The sequence below is a fragment of the Furipterus horrens genome, unplaced genomic scaffold (genome assembly GCF_987537825.1).
Source record: "Furipterus horrens unplaced genomic scaffold, mFurHor1.1.pri manual_scaffold_7, whole genome shotgun sequence".
Lineage (NCBI taxonomy): Eukaryota > Metazoa > Chordata > Mammalia > Chiroptera > Furipteridae > Furipterus > Furipterus horrens.
The window spans coordinates 57,196,075-57,218,190 of NW_028327177.1; positions in this window are offsets into that span (position 1 = coordinate 57,196,075).

Here is a 22,116-nt window from a genome sequence, read left to right on the forward strand (position 1 = left end):
CGACATTAATGGGATATTCATTGCAGAAATTAGGCAATCCAGAATCTTATTTTTATTTATGGAATGAGATCATTCCATATGGTATAAGATCTCCGGTGTCCCTCATTATACATCAAGACACACAAAAATGCTAACAGCAATTATGTGAGTACATTGGAGGAGAATTAAGCCTCAGAAAAGTGTAACATTGGAAACATTCATTTAAAGGAGGGATGTTTTCATTAAAACAGCAATACACCATCCAAATTGGTTGCATTGTTTTTGCTCACATCATCTACTTCCTCTACCTACCCAATCTAATCTTCACATATGCATGGAACTTCTTCTGATTTAGAGGTTTAGAATGTGAGGACATGACAGTATTTCATTGGCCAGCATCTTCATTGCAAAATCAAGTGCAGCAATTGCCTAGCATGATGAACTTGAAAACAGTTAATTTAAAACATGAAGTTATTGAGGCCAATAAGCAGTCACCTCAATTCTCACAGATAATATAATTGTTGTACCTATGTTCTGAAGTTATTAAAATCCACATTAATATTTCTTCTCCCCCTGGCGTCTGGAAAATTCTACCATATTTTTCCTGAGTAGAGCTTCTGTTTCTGATTTGTTTTTCCTGCTTCCTATATTCTTGTGCTTGTTATCTTTCTCATTATCTAATGATTACACATCCACTCATCCACCATTCTAGGTAGTATAAGACACTTTCTCATATTCACACTAGATCATAATTCCTTCGTTCTTAAAATCATAATTGCAGTTTGAGCTTTACTGAATTGCATAGATTTTGTATCACAGAATTCACATTTTTGTATGTTTTATTGATTATGCTGTTACAGTTGTCCCAATTTCATCTCCATTTGCTTCCCTCCACCCAGCTTCCTCTGTCTCTCCACCAGTCCCACCCTTAGTTCATGTGCATGGTTCATGCATATAAGTTCCTTGTCTTTACCTTTTCCTATACTATTCTTAACATCCCTGTCTATTCTGCACCCTCTTAGTATGCTTCTTAATTCCTACACCATTTCCTCCTCCTTTCCCCTGTCTCTCTCCCATCTGACAGCCCTCCACCTTCTCCCCATACCTATGATTCTGTTTCCACTCTGGTTGTCTGCTTAGTTTGTTTTTGCTTTTATTTTTTAGATTCCGTTGTTGATAGTTGTGACTTTGTTGTCATTTTAATATTCATAGTTTTGATCTTCTTTTTCTTTAATAAGTCCCTTTAACATTTCATATAATAATGGCTTGGTGATGATGAACTCCTTTAGCTTTACCTTGTCTGGGAAGCACTTTATCTGCCCTTCCATTCTAAATACTAGCTTTCTGGATAGAGTATTCTTCGTTCTTCAACCTTGCTTTTCATCACTTTGAATATTTCTTGCCAGTCTCTTCTTGCCTGCAAAATTTCCTTTGAGAAATCAGCTGATAGCCTAATACATCCTCCCTTATAGGTAACTCTTCTCTCTTGCTGCTTTTAAGATTCTCTCTTTATCCTTAATCTTTAGCATTTTAATTATAATGTGTCTTGGTGTGGTTTTCCCTGGGTCTAGTTTGTTTGAGACTCTGTACTTCCTGGATCTGTATGTCTATTTCCTTCCCCAAATTAGGGAAATTTTCCTTCATTATTTTTTCACATAATTTTTCAAATTCTTGCTTTTCCTCTTTTCCTTTTAGCACCCCTATGAGTTGGTTGTTGGCATGTTTAAAGTTATCCCAGAGGTTTGTAAGCCTCTCCTCATTTTTTTTTCAATTCTCTTTTCCTCCTTCTGTACTGGTTGACTGTTTGTTTCTTCCTTATGTTCCAATTTACTGATTTGAACCCTGGTTTCCTTTCTTTCACCACTAGTTCTGAGTGGATTTTCCTTCATTTAACTTAGTATAGCCTTCATTTATTCCCAGTCCTGCTTAATCTTTTCTGTCAAACCTGTGAGCATCTTTATCACCAGTGCTTTAAACTGTGCATCTGTTAGGTTCACTATTTCCTCATCGCTTAGTTCTCCCACTAGAACCTTAATCTGCCCTCCCTTTTGGGCTATACTTCTCTGTCTCCTCATCTTGACAGCTTTCTGTGTTTGCTTCTCTTATTTAGGTACAGCTGTTGCACCTATTATAAGGGGTGGAGCCTGAGGTATTCATTAGTGCTGGTGACTTGTTTCACCATGCTGTGGCACTGTATGTGGGGGAGGGGTCTGAGAGGGAGCAGTGCTGATTGTCGCCACTTTTCCAGGCACTTTTCCCCCTTCCTGTACTAAGCCAGCTGCCTCCTTTGAGAGACTGGCAGTTTCTTCCTCCACCCCAACCCCCACTAGCTTTCACAGTCAGAAGCAATGTGGCTCTGTTTTCCTTAGCACTGGAACCCTGTGCCACTCTATCTGGTTTGGGTCTGGGACCAGTCTGGTCTGGGGCTGGAATTGATTCCCAGGTTTAAAATGTATGACTTTGATTTTGGGTGCAGCTACCATCCCTGTGCCACTGATGCTGTCGCCAGCCCCACTGCCACTGCTAAGCTCCGCACCTGCAGCCATGAAGCCCCACACCTCCAACTCTCTCTCTCTCTCAGCTTTGCCCCTCCTACATTTCTGGCTTCTCAGCTCTGCCCCTCCTACATTTCTGGCTGAATATTTCTTCTTTATTTTTTTGTTGAACTTTTATATAGTTTGATTTTCTGGATATTCTGAGTTTTTTTAGTTTTGAAGTGGTTGTAAATTCCTTCTTAGTTGTGAGGGAGATGCAGCATGTTTGCTTATGCCTCCATCTTGGCTGGAAGTCTCAAATTCACATTTATGAGTAGTGGAACTCATAATTTGATTGGCTCATATTCAGCAGCCTTAGGTTAGATCAGCAAGTAGGGGTTAACCTAGTATATAGGTCTTGCCTTTTATTTCCCTGAGAAAATGTAAGTAATCAGAAGACAACTTTTACAAGCTCCACCACCACTGCTAACACTCTACCTGCATCTGAATCCATATACATTCTCTGTATGCCCCCACTTCTTATGAACACGTGCTTCTCTACTTAGCTATATTATGGGTTGAGTTGTAGCCTCCAAAATTTATATGTTGAAGTCCTAACCCTACTACTCAGAATGCGGCCTTATTTGGAAATAGTATCATTGCAGATATAATTAAGGTGAGGTCACAATGGATGAGGGCAGGATTTAATCTAATATGACCAGAGAACTTATGAAAAGGGAAAATTTGGACACCAACACCCAAGGAGAATGTACTGTGAAGATTGGATTTATGTGCCACAAACCAAGGGACTAACAGAAGCTAGAAGAGAAGCCTGGAATAATAGATACTTCCCTGTTGAGCAGATACCTTCACTTGGATTTCTAGTCTCCAGAACTTTGAGATAATACATTTCTAATATTTAAACCACAGAGTTTGTGGTACTTTGTTGCAGCAGCCCGAAATAAGTAGTTACAGATTTCAGTCCCTCTCTCCACCAAGCCATTGTTGTCTCCAGCATTGATATCTTCCTCTCCAGGAGGACCATTCCCATCAGCTAGCAGGCCCACTGGAAGCTTCCTCTAGCTATGGCTGTTTCTTTTCTACCTCTTACAGAAAAATCATTGAAGACGTTGTTTATACACTTTGTCTCTACTTCTTCTGCTCCATTCACTTTGGAACTCCATTTAGCCTTTTATCAAAACTGCTTTGGACCTCTACATTGACAAAGCCAGAGCATGTATCTCAGTATGTATTTTACTTCATCCACCAGCAGCATTCACTTGGCCTCCAGGACACCATTCTCTTTGTTCTCCTAACCACTGACCACTCTTGCTCAATCACCTTTGCTGCTTCATCTCATTTTGTTACCCTTCAACGTTTGTGTTTCAGTTATAGCTCAATAAAGCTGTTATAAAAACAGAGTGTTCCAAGTCTCAGACCTCTTAAGATGATCTGAATCTATGTAATTTTTAGATCATTCTTATCCAGTCTTCTTGGCATTAAATAAAATATTGAGGCTTTCAAATTTGTCACAGGGTTGAACTGCTCACCTCTGAACTCAAGAATTGTGTATCCAACTGCTACTAGGCATCTCTAATAAGCTTCTCGAAGCAAACCTGTCTTCCCAAATCTATTATTCCCCAATCTTGTAAGTGGCAACTCCATTCTTTGTGTAAACTAAACATTTTGGAAACATCCTCTTAACTCCTTTCTTTTTCTTACTCCCTACACCTATTATACCACAAAATCCTGTTGACTTACCTCTGTAACAGCCGGAATCCAACCACTTTTTACCGCCTCCACTTCCCATGCAAGCCATCCCCATCTCTCACCTCATTTATCGCAAAAGCTTTCTAATAAAAGACATACTGAGTTAATAATTTCCATCTTATCTCCTCTCCACATAGCTGCCTGGCTGATCCTTTCAATGCATAGCATACATCATGTCACCATCTCTAGTGGTTTTCAAATTACTTTTATTCAAAGTCCTTATTATGACCTACAGGCTCCATGTAATGTGCTCTTCACTCATTCTGTTCCAGCCATCCTGGCCTTGATTTTGTTTTGTTTTGGTTTGTTTTTTTCCAAGCATGATCCTGCCTCAAGGCCCTTGCATTGGAAGTTCTCTTTGCCTTGGATGCTTTCCTGCTATATGGTAACATGACTGTCTTCAAGTCTCTGCTCAGTTGTCATCTAACTGGAGAGCCTTCCATGACCAAATATTTGCTCATCACTTTCTATTCCTTTTAAATTATTTTAAGAAAAAATGCTAAAAGATTCATAAAGTCAATAAGTTCATTTTTGTATCATGAGCCATTAAAACAGATTCTAGTACACAAAAATATATTGACTGAATTGCTGGTTGATCCAGGGTTAGCCTGGTAAGGTTACACTACCACGTGTAGCCTGATATTTCTGTACTCCATTTGATGCTATGCTACATCCACCTAGACTCCTGCTATGTTTCTCACTTTAGCTTTGGTGTCTAGATGAGTGCCCTTCATATGGTAAACAGTTTTGAATGGCTACATACATAGCTGTTTTTAGGCCTTAGATTTTAAATCTTGAGCTATCATCCTGACCCAAATTGATTCTGCTATAACCTTTTTTTTTCATAAGATTTGTTACAAAGGGATTTAGATTGCACATCCTCAAAAATATGATAACTAAATCATGATTTAGAAGATCCACATTGTGAAGCCTCAGTTAAACAAGCTAAAGCGGTACAAGGGACATCAGCTTTCATGTCATGGACAATGTTCTTATTTGTTCCCAGCTCACATAAGACAAATATGAACTGTTTTCTTTTAATTTTTAATAATGAGTCATGCTCTTCATGTCTGGCAAGAGCCTTTCATCACATGATAACTATATTTCCCTGGGTCTTGGCCCATGACACTTAGAACATTACATCAGCCTTCCTCAAGTTTCTCCACTGAAATACTTTTAATACCAGAGAATAGCAACAGACACTCCCAGGGGTCTGGCTGTGTAAACCAAAGGAGTCAACAACCAATTTAAAAGTGGTTCATGATTTATTATTAAAAATTATGGAATTTTCCATTTTACTTTATCATAATCCCATGAATACTTTATGTTTTGTCATAGAATATTGTGAAATTTTTTTAGTCTAATTATTCACATTGTTTTCCCTGAATGCTCAAATGTAAACATGAACTATGTTAATTCTGTGTCTTTGAGTAGCCCCTGGGACCTGGCGTCAGTTTGAATTCCTGATCAAGGACTCACTACATAATTTTTGGAGAACAGAAGAATTGACCTTCCTTGTTAGACATGGCTCTGACAGCTATTGAACCAACCCAACTGCCTAGGAGGCTGCTCTCTGAGGATATGGATGCTTTAGCAGCTGATAACTTCCTGTTTGATCCAATCCTCATCTCTAGTGGAATGATGCATCACTGTGTAATGGGTCCTGTTTTATTTATCCTATTCTATTAAGCCAAGATCAATAATGCAACTAAATCCTGAAAGCTCATATTATACCCAGGTTTCACTATGGTGTCACCCACCTTAGCATAAAACTTAATTTAATAATATTGAATGCTTAACAAGATTTTAATTACCTGAATTTTCAGAACACTGTAACAGTTTCAGGTTTAAAACATTTAAGGGTTTACCAAGGCCTGAGGATGCATAGAAACACCCATAAGAAGAGCATAAAAAGGAAGGGCCATGGAATGAGTAAAGGCAGGGAAGGGAAATGGACAAATGTTGTTTGCAAAGATCCAGCTTATTATTTCATTAGTTGTAGGCCATGTGACTCTTGATTCTCTATTTAACATGTTACAGATATACAATAAATATGAAATAGTCATAATTTCTAATATTTGGAAGCACCCTTATCTCAATGATAGTATTTTTAGCAAATCTTCACAGATAACAATTAGAAATCATATGAATAAAATATATAATAAATACAGTAAATGACTTAAAAATTAAAAAATTAATATATAATTTATGAATGTATAAGATATTCTGTTACCTTGGTCTATAACTGCCCAGTAAGTTGTTTTGAGATTTCAGGAGACCATATGAGGTATGGTAGGTAGGGCAGCTGCACTCCAGACAACATTTAATCATGGCCTGAACTCAATATGTTTGAAAAGTTGAATCTTCATTATTCTCTAAAAGAAACTATGTTTCATATAAAAATTATATAATGAGACATTAATATTAGCATATTTTCTCAAGAACACTAAATATGCATGTTGATGTTGAGAAAATAGGACAATTGAAATCTTTCTTATTACAGCCTTTGAGTTCCAATGTATTGGTTAATTGACCAGAAATAAGGACTTTAAATTATAATTCTTAAGCCCTGGATTCAAATTGTCTTCAGAAGAGTACTACCTAAAGGATCAAGGATCTTAAGTCACTATATTCTAATCTCAGTCTTCTCTTTAGTAAAAAGGCCAGACTGCCTTGTGGCCCAGGACTGTCCACCATGCCAAACTTCGTGCAATCTTGCTAATGCTCTGGGAAAAGACACAGTGCCAAACACACTCCATTTATCTGCTGCCTGGGAAAGCCTGCATTCCAAGTGAGCTGTCTCTCTGGCTTTCCAAGGCATGTTCTTCCTCATGGGCTGAGAATTAAGGGTGCATTTGAACACAGTGAAGGTAGAACACATACAGGACTGAAATCAACCTTCCACAACCCACTGAATAAGTTCAGAATCACAGGGGACTTTTGGAAGGCAGAGACAAACTGGGAGACCTTTTCAACATTGATAAAAAGTAGAAGCAAATCTAAGAGCTGCAACCTGTACCTAAGAGCCGGGGGTGCAGACACTTACTCAGCAAAGGGTCAGAGCAACAAAAGACCCAAGAACCAGCACAGAGCATAAGCAGCCTGTGCAGAAGCCAGAAGGGGAAAGACTTCCAGAAAACTCAACCTAACTGACCCATATCTATATATATGCAGCCAGAGCCTGGAGGGACACATGAATCCTGGGGGCTATTTCTCTAAAAGTAAATACAAATACATTTCACTGGGAATTAGAACATGGGAACAGCTAACCTTTCTTTATGTGGCTATCAGTTCCTTCATCCCAGAATGGTGTACTCCATATGGGAGAGTAAAAATCACTGGAGGGCTAGGTGCTCCTGTCTCAAAGGCTCCGCTTATGGCTAGGAGAATTTCCAATGAAAGGACATGTAGCTCTCCTCCAGAATCAAAGACAGCATTTTTCATTGTGAAAATAATTCTCACTTATGAAAGCCTGGAACTTACACTGGCCTTTTCCCAAACATCACTCTGCTGAGTACCATATCTGAGACACAGGTGATCCTGGATTAATTAATTAATATTTATATAGCTGGTCTAGGGGATAAACACAACTTTTGTTGATATTGTTGTTTAATTCTGACAACTCCCCAGTAGTAATAAAGTGAATAAGTAAAGAGCCAAGTATAAAAGGCAGCAAGGTGTTGTCTGAGATTAAGCAAGAGGAACTTGGGGATAGGGGTCCCGTCTGGCTTAACCACTCAACAGATGTATGTCCTGGAGGAAATTACCTGTCTGACTTTGGTCCTCATTTACTTAGCAAAAAAATGAGGGGCTTGAATCAGATGATTCCCATCAGCCAGAAAATTTAGTGAATCTATATTTATATCTATATACATATATACAAGGTCTTTCTAGAAGGTATCCAGCCAATAACATGAAAAACAAAGACATTTAGAGGCCAAGACAGACACACTGCATCCCCTCCACAACTAAGAAGGAATACAACTACCTCAAACTAGAGACACCCAGAAGTTCCAGAAAATCAAGCTGCATGGAAGTTCAACAAACAAAGATATAAAGAAGAAATACTCATCCAGACAGGTAGGAGGGATGGGACTGGGGCAGAGAGGATGCAGTGTGGTGGCAGAAGCAGAGGCGGCAATGGCAGGCTGGCAAAAAGCGCAGTCACACATTTTAAAAAGTAGGGAGGGACACCTGGGGAGTGCTCCCAGCACCAGACCATACCAAACAGCTCATGGTTCCAGTGCTGGGGAAAATAAAGCCTTATTGCTTCTGACTGTGCAAACCAGTGGGGGTGGGGTGGAGGAAGAAACTACCAGTCTCTCAGTAGTCTGCTTATCTAAAGGGCCCCCACAGTCTTAGAACATCCACAGACCCACCCACTCGAGGAACCAAAGCCAGGGCAATGGCTAGAGGGGCGCCAGTCCCATACAGGAAGTGGGAGAAGTGCTTGGAAAAAGGGCGAGTGCTGAGCAAGAGACATTGTTCCTTCTCAGATCCTTCCCCCACATACAGCTCCACAATGTGGTGAAGGGTTGCCCATACTGACAAGTACCTAAGGCTCCGCCCCTTACAACGTAACAAGTGTGACAGCTCTACCTAAGACACAGAGGCGAACAAACACAGGAACCTGTCAAGATAAGGAGACAGAGAAGTAGGGCCCAAAATGGGGAACAGATCAAGATTCCAGTGTGAGAACTAAGCAATGAAGAGATAGCCAACCTAACAGATGTAGAGTTCAAAACACTGGTAATAAAGATGCTCACAGGCTTGACATATATGCTTAAGTATGGCAAATGCATAAGGGAAGAAATGAAGACTATGTTAAATGAAATGAAGGAAAACCCCATAAAGCCAATGGTGAAGGGAAGGAAACCTGGATGCAGATCAATGATTTGGAACATAACGAAAAAAAACAAACAGTCAACCAGTGCAGACTGAGGAAACAAGAATTGAAAAAAAATGAGGAGAGGCTTAGGAACCTCTGGGATAACTTTAAACGTGCCAGTATTCAAACAATAAGGGTGCCAGAAGGAGAAGAGGAGGAGCAAGAAATTGAAAGTTTATGTAAAAAAATAATGAAGGAAAGCTTTCCTAATTTGGGGAAAGAAATAAACATATAAACCCAAGAAGCACAGAGAGTCCCAAACAAGCTAGACCCAAAGAGGACCACACCAATACACACCATAATTAAAATGCCAAAGGTTCAAGATAAAGAGAGAATCTTAAAAGCAGCAAGGGAAAAGCAGAGAGTTACCTACAAAGGGGTGCCTATAAGATTATCAGCTCATTTCTCAAAAGAAAGTTTGCAGTCAAGAAGGGACTGGCAAGAAGGTCCTTGATGAAAAGCAAGGACCTGCAACCAAGATTACTCTATCCAGCAAAGCTATCATTTAGAATGGAAGGGCAGATAAAGTGCTTCCCAGACAAGGTAAAGCTAAAGGAGTTCATCATCACCAAGCCATTATTATATGAAATGTTAAAGGGACTTATTTAAGAAAAAGAAGATCAAAACTATGTACATTAATGTCACAACAAACTCACAACTACCAACAACTGAATCTAAAAAATAAATACAAAGCTTAACTAAGCAAACCAGAATAGGAACATAATCATAGGTATGGGGATAATTTGGAGTGTTATTAGCTGGGAGAGGGAAGGGGGAGAAATAAGGAAATGGTGCAGGGATTAAGAAGCCTTGTTTGTTGGTACAAAATAGACAAGGGAAATTTAAGAATAATATAGGAAAAGGTGAAGCCAAAGAACTTACATGCATGACCCATGAACATGAACTAAGAGGGGTAAGATTGCTGGAGGGAAGTGGGGTACCGGGAAGAGGGGAGCAAAGGGAAAAAATTGGGACTACTGTAACAACATAATCAATAAAATATACTTAAAAAAAAAGACATTCATTGAAGAAGATACAAGATACAAGAAACATTGTACATAGGACAATGAAGCCTCAATCCCCTCCAAAGAAAGCACCTTGGGACCTCACACAGTTCTTCCAGTTGCCATCATCTGCACTGTTGTATTTTCCTGAATCATCAATGGTCTGAAATCTCTTCCCTTTCAAAGATTATTTTAGTTTTGGGAAGCTAGAAGCTGCAGGGTGCCAAATCTGGGATGTAGTGGTGCTGAGTCACCTAGGTGATATGATGTTTTGCCAAAAAACTCTGCATGAGACACGATGCATGAATGGGCATGTTGTCATGATGAAGCTGCTAACTACCAGTTGCCCATAGATGCAGCCTTCTAAATCATTTGAATACTTTCCATGGAGGAATGTTCAAGCTTAACACAAAATTTCATGGAGATTTGTTGCTGTACTCACTCATTCATTTTGAATGCGATGGCCACACAATACACATGCTTGCTCAATGATGTCTACTGCCCTCACTGACTAGTACAGTGAAGTCATTGTTCATGCAATATGCATTCCAGTTCACTCTCCTTGGCTGCCAGGTTATATTGAATGTTGTGCAAAACGTTCCCGTTAGCAATGGCTGGACTTTTTCCAGACAGACCATCAGACTGTGTTTGTGTGTGTGTGTGTGTGTGTGTGTGTGTGTGTATTTTTTTCTTTTAATAGCAGCCACATAATAAGAATATCTATGAAGTCCATTGCCTCTCAGAGACTATGACTGTCAACTCTGGTGAAAATGTTAACATATAACTTCAATGCTTGATAAAAGGAGAGTGAAAATAATAAATAATAATAAAGGTTCATCATTTGAACTTTGTATTGGTATAACAGAAAAGCTCTTTACTATTTCTATCAGAAAGTATTTTCCAGTTGCTTTTTCACTTAGAGTTTTGTGGGGTGAGTGTTGTAAACAACTTAAATAAAAATTAAAGAATCAAAAGAAATCAGTTTTAGAATCAGTTCTAGGATCTAGAAGTGGAATTAGTGGATAGTCCCACCAAGGCACTGCTGCCATTGTGAATCAGCTTCAGGTCATTCTGCCCAGTTAAAATCCTGGTAAGAGCTTCCAGTTGGCTTGGCTTAGGTCAGAAGCCCACGCCTGGGGTAGGGAGGGCAGGACATCTTGATTGACAGGCCCTCCTAGGAAGCCCTCCAAAGTTCTCTAACCAAAAGAAGAGAGACTGTGCACAGGCAAAAAGAGCAGATGCCTGCTATAGAGGGAGCCAAATGGGTGTCATTTCTCCTACAGTGTGAGGTACATATTATTAGAGGTATGGACAGAGTGCTGGGGGACCACAGAGAAAGGGAGGAGATTCACATTTTGGACAACAGAAATGGCAAGGCCTTGCCAAAGAGCAGCCGTAGTGGAGTTAAAAGGAGACAGATTCTAGAGATACTCCAAATGTAAGGGATTTGGCACCTAAATACCAATGAGACAGGAAGGAGAATTAGGATTCTGAATAGCTGTCGGGTTTCTGGTTTGAGCCAACTGTGTGATCACTAAGAAAAGAAATACAAAAATAAGGTGCTGCACTTTTGAAATGTTGACTTAGTGTTTCCCTGTGATGTCCAGGTGGCGATGGCCTAGGGGGCAGTGGTGTGTAAGGATTAGAGGTCAGGGCTGGAGAGGTGGCAGTCACCCATATATATAGGAGATGTGGGCGAGATTACCCAGGGAGAAAGTGGGAAGGGGTAAGAGGGACAAGTTAGAGTCTTTGGGAATCACAATATTTAAGAGGTAGGAGGAAGAAGAGAGACCATGAAAAAAGGACTGTCATCTGTCTTTGCCTGATCCCTACCTTCCCTCAAATTGTAGGTTTGTTAAATCTACAGTGATTCAAATAAACACCTTTCTCTAAAAAAAATGTATGTTCCCAGTACAGTACATCCTGGTACCAAGGGGAACTCTTGAATATGAGATTAAAAGATTGAGATTTAAAGAGAATATTTGATCAGTGACCAACAGATGAAACCAGCCATCTCATGAAGGATTAGGATTTGTTAAGAATTAGAGTGGCTGAATTATGTTCAGAGTGTGCAAATTGGAAAGTCATTGAGTACAAATTGGAGATATATACTTCCTGCTGAGATAGTCACACAATCGTATTCAAGTTTATTTTATGAGGTCCACACAACAAAATTTAAATATCACTTTTTAAGACGTAGAAGAGAGTAAAGGGGGGATAAATGGTGATGGAAGGAAACTGAGACTTGACTTTGGGTGGTGAACACACAGTACAATATACACTTGATGTATTATGGAATCATCCACATGAAACCTATATGATTTTATTAACCAATATCACCACAATAAATTGAATGAGAATTAAAAATAAATAAATAAACATCATCTTTATTGCACTTCTACCCTATGAACAAATGTAGTCTTTATTCCTTTACACTCTTGAAGGGTTCTTCATCCTTAAATAATTTATATCAAAAGAAATTTAGGAAGTTTCCAAGTTATGAAAAAAATTTTAATTTCACAAAGGTAAAGAGAAGCAAAAATTATTTCTCCGAGGTATGACAGGACTCCATTACTGTTCTGAAGCCCATGTGTTGGTGTCAATATCTAATACATCCATCTTAAAAATCAGAAAAAACTCCGACATAAAACCAATTGTAATGAGTCATATAGATATATATATATATCTCAGGAAATAATTACTTGGGCTTTGGAAATCTCTTATAATCAGCACCCATATTCTTAGTGTTTTTTATTAAATTTATTGAGGTGACATTTGTTAATAAGATTATATGTTTCAAATGTACATTTCTATGATACATGATCTATATATTGCATTGTGTGCCCACCACCCAAAGTCAGCTCATCTTCTATCATCATATATTTGGCCCCCTTAACCGTTACTAACCCCCCGACCTCCCTTCTGAGTGGTAACCACCATACTATTGTCTGTGTCTATGAGTTTTCATTTGTTTTCCTTGTTTATTCATTTGTTGATTTCAGTTTTATATCTCACATATGAGTGAAATCATATGGTTCTTAACTTTTTCTATCTTATTTATTTTGCTTGATATTCTCAAGGTCCATCAATGTTGTTGCAAATGGCAGAATTTCCTCTTTTCTTATGGCTGACTAATATTCTTTTATGGTATTTTTGACCACATTTTTCCCCTAAATTCTAAAAATAGTATTACAAAAAGTATGTTCATAAAGACTAGGAAATTTTTAAATAATTCATTAACAAATATTTATTTGAGTTCTTGCTATATGGCATCCCTTGTCCTGGGAAATGGAGATACCATTGAATGGGACTGACATGGCTCCTCTCCTGTCAGCTTGCAGACCATACGGAAAGGTTAATGCACTGTATTAAAAATGAGGAATGGTGGATGCTCTGACATTAGAGATCCAAAGAGCTATGGAGCACATAGCAAGAGCATCTATCAAAACATAGGGCCCAAAGAAGGTAACCTAGGAGAAGGGATGTTTAAACTGAGACCTGGGGGTGAGTGGCAGAGGAGGTGCGGCAGAGTCAAAAAAAGAAGACTGAGGTAACAACAGTGTTACAAGGTCCAGATGCCAGAGAGAATGTGGCACCTGGGCACGTGTGTAGAAACAAAAGTAGTTCGAGATGCCTGAAGTACAGCCTGTGTAAGAAACAGAGAGACAGTTCTGATGTCAATCCTTTTTATCACATATTTTGCCTAAAAGATTATATTTTCTCATTTGAAATTCAAAATTTATCCACTTAACGCTTTGTCAAGACCTTGATTTTTCATGCAGAAAAGTGCTATATCACTTAAATAGTTTTTAGTGAGAGCCTGTTGTCATGTAGCCTGTTCCATAAATGTCTTGATCATAGTATTATAACCTCTGTTTGGCTTTCTTTGTTAACAATGTAAGATCATTGTTTTTTTGAGATTTCTTATCTAAGAAACTTGAAAGACAATAAGAATCAAAGCTACAGGGCAATGAGTTGGTATTCAAAAAGCAGTCAATGATCTGACACCACCAGGAAGTGCAGATCAATCTAAGAAGCAGCAACAAACAATAGCAGTCACAAAAATGGGGAGAGAGAGAAACAACCCCCCATCGAAAGGAAAGGTAGAATCCCCAGAAAGAGTGCTAAATGAAATAGAGGGGAGCAAACTATCAGATATGGAATTCAAAACATGGATTATGGGAAAGATCAATGAGCTCAGCGAACTCAGGGAAAACTACAAAGAACTCCAGGGAAATTGCAAGGAACTCCAGAGAAACTACAAGGAACTTACTGAGAATTACACCAACATGAAAAAGGACATAGAAGCTATCAATAAGAGCCAGGAGGAAATGAAGAATACGATCTCTGAATTGAAGAACACAGTAGAAGGAATTAAAAGCAGGCTAGAGGAAACAGAAGATGCATCAGTGAACTGGAGGACAACGTAAACAAAACTCCCAGACTGTGCAACAAAATGAAAAACGACTGAACAAGAATGAAGAGGTTCTAAAACAGCTGCAGGACAACATGAAATGTAATAATATCTGTATCATAGGAATTGCAGAAGGAGAAAAAGAAGAGCAAGGGATAGAAAACCTGTTTGAAAAACTAATGACAGAAAACTTCCCTAACATGAGGAGAGAAAGAGTCACGCAAGTCCAGGAAGCACAGAGGGTCCCAATGAAGGCCCACTTCAAGACACATCATAATTAAAATGGCAAAATTCAAAGACAAAGAGAAAATCCTAAAAGCAGCAAGAGAGAAATAACTAATAACATACAGGGGAACTCCAATAAGGCTATCATCAGATTTATCAGCAGAAACAGTACAAGCCAGAAGAGAATGGCAAAAAATATTCCAAGCAATGAAAACCAAAGGCCTACAACCGAGAATACTCTACCCAGCAAGGCTCTCATTCAAAATGGAAGATGAAATAAGGAGTTTCCAGGACAAAAGAAGGTGAAAAGAATACATCTCCACCAAACCAGCATTGTAAGAGATGATAAAGGGTCTGCTTAAAGAACATAAAGAAACAGAGAGAGACAGAGAGGAACACAAGTACAAAGGAGAAAAATAACGATGAATAAGTACCAATCAGTAATAACCTTAAATGTAAATGGATTAAATGCTCCAATCAAAAGACATAGTGCAGCTGAATGGATTAGAAAGCAGGACCCACAGATATGCTGTCTACAAGAGACCCACCTTAGAACAAAAGATGTACACAGACTGAAAATGAAGGAATGGAAAAAATATTTCAAGCAAATGGACATGAAAAAAAAGCTGGGGTAGCAATACTTGTGTCAGACAAAACAGATTTCACAGAAAAGACCATAAAAAGAGACAAAGAAGGACATTTCATAATACTTAAAGGAACAATCGATCAAGAAAATATAACCTGTGAGAACATATATGCACCCAACTTAGGAGCACCCAAATATGTAAGAAAAATTTTGAAAGACTCCAGGAAAGATATAGACAGCAACACACTCATAGTAGGGGACTATAACACCCCATTGTCAACAATGGACAGATCTTTGAAGCAAAAAAACACCAAAGATATTGAGGCACTTAACAACACTCTAGATCAAATGGACTTAGTCGATATATATAGAACTTTTCACCCCCAAAGAAGCAAAATATACATTCTTCTCAAGTGCACATGGAACATTTTCAAAGCTAGACCACATGGTAGGTCACAAAAAAAGCCTCAACAAATTCAAAAAAATTGAAATTATATCAAGCATCTTTTCAGATCACAATGGCTTAAAACTGGAAATCAACCTCAAGGAAAAAAACTCAAAAACATTCAAACTCATGGAGAATAAATAACGTGCTATTAAATAATGAGTGGATTAACAATGACATCAAAGAAGAAATCAAAAAGTTTCTGAATACGAATGATAATGAACACACAAAAACCCAAATCCTATGGGATACAGTGGAAACAGTCCTGAGAGTAAAGTTCATAGCAATACATGCCTACCTAAAAAAAAAATAGAAGAATATCTAATAAAAAGTCTAACCCTACAGCTACAAGAACTAGAGGAAGAACAATAAGCAAATCCCAAAGCGAGTAGAAGGAAGGAAATCATAAAGATGAGAGCAGAATTAAAAGACATAGAGATTAAACTAACAATTCAAAAGATCTACAAAAGTAGGAGCTGGTTCTTTGAAAAGATAAACAAAATTGACAAACCTTTAACCAGGCTCATCAAGAAAAAAACATAGAGGACCCAAACAAATAAAATCAGAAACGAAAGAGGAGAAATTACAACCGATACCACAGAAATGCAAAGGATTGTAAGAAATTGTTGCAAACAACTGTATGGCAAGAAATTTGACAACCTAGATGAAATGGACAAATTCCTGGAAACGTATAATCTTCCAAAACTGGATTAAGAAGATGCAGAAACCCTGAACAGACCAATAACAACTAGTGAAATTGAAGCAGTAATCAAAAAACTCCTGGCACACAAAAGTCCTGGACGGGATGGCTTCACAGGTGAATTCTACAAAACGTTTAGGAAAGAACTAACTCCTATCTTCCTCAGAATATTCCAAAAAATCCAAGAAGAGGGAAGACTCCCAAACTCGTTCTATGAAGCCAGTATTACCCTAATTCCAAAACCAGGTCAAGACACGACAAAGAAAGAAAACTGCAGGCCAATATCATTGATGAACATAGATGCTAAAATCCTCAACAAAATATTGGCAAACCGGATCCAGCAACACATTAGAAAGATCATACACCATGATCAAGTGGGATTCATCCCAAGGATGCAAGAATGGTTTAATACTCGCAAATCAATAAACGTAATACACCACATAAACAAAGTGAAAGACAAAAACTACATGATCATATCCATAGATGCAGAAAAAGTATTTGATAAAGTACAACAGCCATTTATGATGAAAACTCTCAGCATAATTGGAATAGAAGGAGCATACCTCAACATAATAAAGGCCATGTATGAGAAACCTTAAGTTAACATCATACTCAGTGGGCAAAACCTGAGAGCATTCCCCCTGAGGTCAGGAACAAGACAAGGATGTCCACTCTCTCCACTCCTATTCAACATAGTGTTGGAAGTTTTAGCCACAGAAATCAGACAAGAAAGAGAAATAAAAGGCATCAAAACTGGAAAAGAGGAAGTAAAACTGTCATTATTTGCAGATGACATGATAGTATACCTAGAAAATCCTATAAACTCCACTAAAAGACTACTCGATATGATAAGTGAATTTGGCATAATAGCAGGGTACAAAATAAATATTTAGAAATCGAAGGCATTTCTGTACAACAATAAAATTTCAGAGATAGAAGGTAAAAGAAAAATCCTATTTACCATAGCAACAAGAAAAATAAAGTACATAGGAATAAACTTAACCAAGTCGGTAAAAGACCTGTACTCAGAAAACTACATAACACTGAAGAGAGAAATGAAGGAAGATAAAAGTAAATGGAAGTATATACCATGTTCATAAATGGGAAGAATCAACATTATTGAAATGTCCATACTACCCAAAGCAATTTATAGATTCAATGAAATCCCTGTTAAAATACCAATGACATTTTTCACAGACCTAGAACAAATACTTCAAAAATTTATATGGAACAAAAAAAGACTCCGAATAGCAAAAGCAATCTTGAGGCAGAAGAACACAGCAGGAGGAATCACAATACCTGATATCAAACTATACTACAAGGCCATGGTAATCAAAACAGTCTGGTACTGGCATAAGAACAGACATATAAACCAATGAAACAGAATAGAGAGCCCAGAAATAAACCCAGGTCTATATGATCAACTAATATTTGACAAAGGGGAAAGGAACATCAAATGAAGTGAAAAGAGCCTCTTCAACAAATGGTGTTGGGAGAACTGGACAGGGACATGCAAAAAATGAAACTAGACCACCAACTTACACCATACACCAGAATAAACTCAAGATGGATCAAAGACTTAAATGTAAGCCGTGGCACCATAAAAGTCCTAGAGGAAAACATAGGCAGGAAAAGTTCAGATATCCCATGTAGCAACATTTTCACTGATATATCTCCTAAGGCAAGGGAAATAAAGGAAAGAATAAACAAATGGGACTACATCAAACTAAAGAGCTTCTGCTCAGCAAAAGAAAACATCAGCAAGATGAAAAGGGAACCAACCGTATGGGAAAATATATTTGCCAATGATACCTCAGACAAGGGATTAATCTGCAAAATATATAAAGAACTTATACAAATCAACACCAAGAAGACAGACAAACCAATTAAAAAATGGGCAAAGAACCTGAACAAACACTTTTCCAGAGAGGACATACAGAGGGTCCACAGACATATGAAAAAATGCTCAACATCACTAGCCATCAGAGAGATGCAAATAAAAACCACAATGAGATACCACTTTACACCAGTCAGAATGGTCATCATCAACAAATCAACAAACAACTTGTGCTGGCGAGGATGCAGAGAAAAGGGAATCCTGGTGCACTGCTGGTGGGAATGCAGACTGATGCAGTGATTATGGAAAACAGTTTGGAATTTCCTCAAAAAACTAAAAATGGAACTGCCTTTTGAACCAGCAATTCCATTGCTAAGATTATATCCAAAAAAATCTTGAAACACCAATTGAAAAGAACCTATGCACCCCTGTGTTCATAGCAGCACTATTTATAATAGCCAAGTGCTGGAAACAACCTAAGTGCCCAGCTGAGTGGATCAAAACACTGTGGCACATTTCCACAATGGAGTACTATGTAGCAGAAAGAAAGAAGGAACTTCTACCATTTGCAACAACATGGATGGAACTAGAGAGAATTATGCTTAGCAAAATAAGCCAGGCAAGGAAAGAGAAATACCTTATGCTATCACCTATTACAGGAAACTAATGAACAACACAAACAAATGAGCAAAATTGAACCAGAGGGCATAAGCCTATGATCTCATTACCTGAGCGATTGTCTGTACATATAGCCCCCACTTAATCCTGTCTATATCACTGCCTCCTGAGACTCAATGGTTTGGCTGAACTAAGTGGCTCGGTTGGTCAAGTATGAGGTGGTCTGTGGGCTTCACTTTAAAACTGGTTTCTCTTTTCTATCTTAATGGCTTGGACATAAAGGACCCAGAGGCTGAAGGAGGGGGGAAACCTAAAATATTTCCCTCAGTCCAAACTAAGTATAATGGGCAAAAGGATTTTGGACAGGTGAGATGTGCCTAGCACACCTTCCTCCAAAGAAGCCCTTTTTTTCCTTAATGTGAGACATTGAAAAATTCATACCTGCGTTTTGTCATAGTGGTTATGGATTGAATGATCTTTTAACCCTGTTGCCAAATCCGTTGCCCCCAGAATACAACAAGGATGCCAGCCTGTTAAACCAAGCACGCTGTTGTCCGGGGACAGCCAACTGACCTGTAGTCTGCACGATCCTTCCACATGTGGAAAGGCCACCCTCCCCTCCACACCCCCACTCTTATTAGGGATTTCTGGATCCAAGGGTAGGTAGGACGACGACCATGTCCAGCCTGAAGCAGCTAGAGGAGCTCGAGACCTTTGCCCATTGTCCTTTATAAGATTATAAAGGGTCTTAAGTCTGAGAGGGAGGGATTGTTATTTTTTATTGTTAAGTTAATTAATTAATTTTTAAAAAAAGAAGAAGAAGATATGAAAGGGTGAAGCCAGAGAACTTGTATGTACGACCCATGGGCATGGACTTGGGTGGGGGGGATTTCAGGGGGAGAGGTGGTTCTGGGCAGAGGGGAGCAAATGGGAAAAAATTGGAACTATTGTAACAATATAATCAATAAGATATACTTTAAAAAAAGAAAAAAAGAAAAAAAAGCAGTCAGTAAGTCATCTTGCCAGCCAAGTAAATGACCTAAAAACAAACTTAGCCTCAAAACCAGTACATTATTGAATATCTGTATTGAATATCTGTATTGGCCTCTAAGAAATTGTTTCTTGTGATTGGGTGATAATTAATTTTCTGAGGTTGAAAATGATGCCCCCCCTCCAACCTTGTTCCTGATAGAATTACATATCTTGGGTGATTTTGCTTAAAAACAGAGCCCTGAGGCACAGAACTCAAATATTAAATCCATATTATGTTTACCCAGATCAATACTTAGAATTAAACATGTGCCCTAAATAGCCATCTTAAAAGTACTTTAGTCTCCAGGACAATGGTCTTCTTCCAAGTTTGATGGCATAGACTAATGAAGAAGTGATGTCACAAGATCCCAAAGGAATTCCTTTGAGGGATCTTGATCCACAGGAGTGCTCATCTCATAGCATCAATTGCCAAGGAAGCTATATGTGAAGTCATTTGGGATTGCTATTTAGAATAATAAAAAGCATCCTCACTCACTGACAGAAAGCTAATGATATCTTTATAAATCTTGTAAATGAACGAATACGATTCAACTCACTCTTTGATGTTGATGGTCCTTGATAGTAACATGTTGGAATATCTGTTCCTGAAAACAAAGCAATTTTAAAAACTGGTTAATCAATGTAGGTGTTTTTATAGTATTTTCTCATGGCTTTATGTGCATTTTGGGGGGAATAGGATTAGTGTTTTTCCTCTCAGCTCTATTGGCATCAACCATTGGGAATTTTAGACAGCCTATTGACAAGAACAGAAAATGTTTCTCACTAAAACGTAATTTTATTTTGTGCGTATATCACATTTGGCCAGTTTTCAAGCTTGACCTGTCATCTTTCTACCCCAGTGAGTGATGAGGAAGCTGTGTAAGGACATTTATTCTTTAACATTTCCAGTGAGTATGCTGCCTTGGGGTGGGCATGTGATTTTCTCCTTGGGGAGGGGCTGCAGCACTGGAACTCATTAACAGAAAGACTGCAGAAATAAAGCTACTAAAACAAACTGTAGTCTAACTATTTATGCCATTAATTCTGAAGTCATAAATTATATTGTTCCAGACAGTTGAAGAGTTTGTTGTTTCTTTTAAACTAAAATTTTGTTTCAGTAATTTTATTTTGACCTCAAACAATGATTCGACAATATTCTAGAAAGATGTAATGCCTTGGAAATGGACACACTAGTCCACTTTCTTTTAACTGAAAATCTTTTAAAATAAGATGTGTGATGCCTCCATATCCCATGTCCAGCTGGCCACCCTGAGAGCCTGATGAGCAGCTATTGTTGGGAGCTGTGTTTGTCTACACCCAAGGAAGAGTGGGGATTCGTATGCAGGGCAACTGGAGAAGTCCTGACTGGAGAGGGCAGAGAGGTCAGAGTCTATGAGAGGAACCATGCAAATATCAGAAGCCAACGGAAGCCCTGGTTACTGGAGATGGGAGCAAAGCCTGGAAACCTGGGAGGCAGAGCCCCAAGAGGTGGTGGAGTGTTGCTCTGCATGTGCAGCTTCTCCATTAAGGTTTGTCCTGTCTGTCTGAAATTCACCAGCTCTAAATCTTTCATGGGTCCTAAAACTTTCAGGCTAAAAATGTCTAAGACCCTGTCTTGAGATCCTTAGCTTGAAATGGTAGACCATTCCTGAACTGGTCTTTGTCCACTGTTCTGGCCTTGTTGCCTCTAACTCCAGAACCTACTCAGCTTTCCCAAGTCCATCCTGCTGTTTCTTATCTCCATGTGGTTTCTTCTGCTTGAACATTCACCTTCCTTGACCTATATCATCTCGCTAAATGCTACTTAAACTTCTTAGGTTGGCTGAGTTGAAAATCATCTCCACCCCAATACCCTACATATGTGTTTGTCATAGTTTTCACCATGTTTTATTCTAATTCCTTAGTATTGGTCTGTATTTTCACTAAACCATAAGCTTCTTAAGGGCAGAGACCAGGGCTCATTGTACTTTGCATTTCAGTGCCTTGTAAAGTGCTTGATAAATATTTAAATAAATATTGAATAAATGAGTTGATTAACTACTTTAGACTGTAATTACCATAGGAAATAAAGAAAGAGGGAATATAACGCACTAGTTCTTTAATTCATAGTGCATTATGTTTGTAAATAACAACATTTTGAGGAA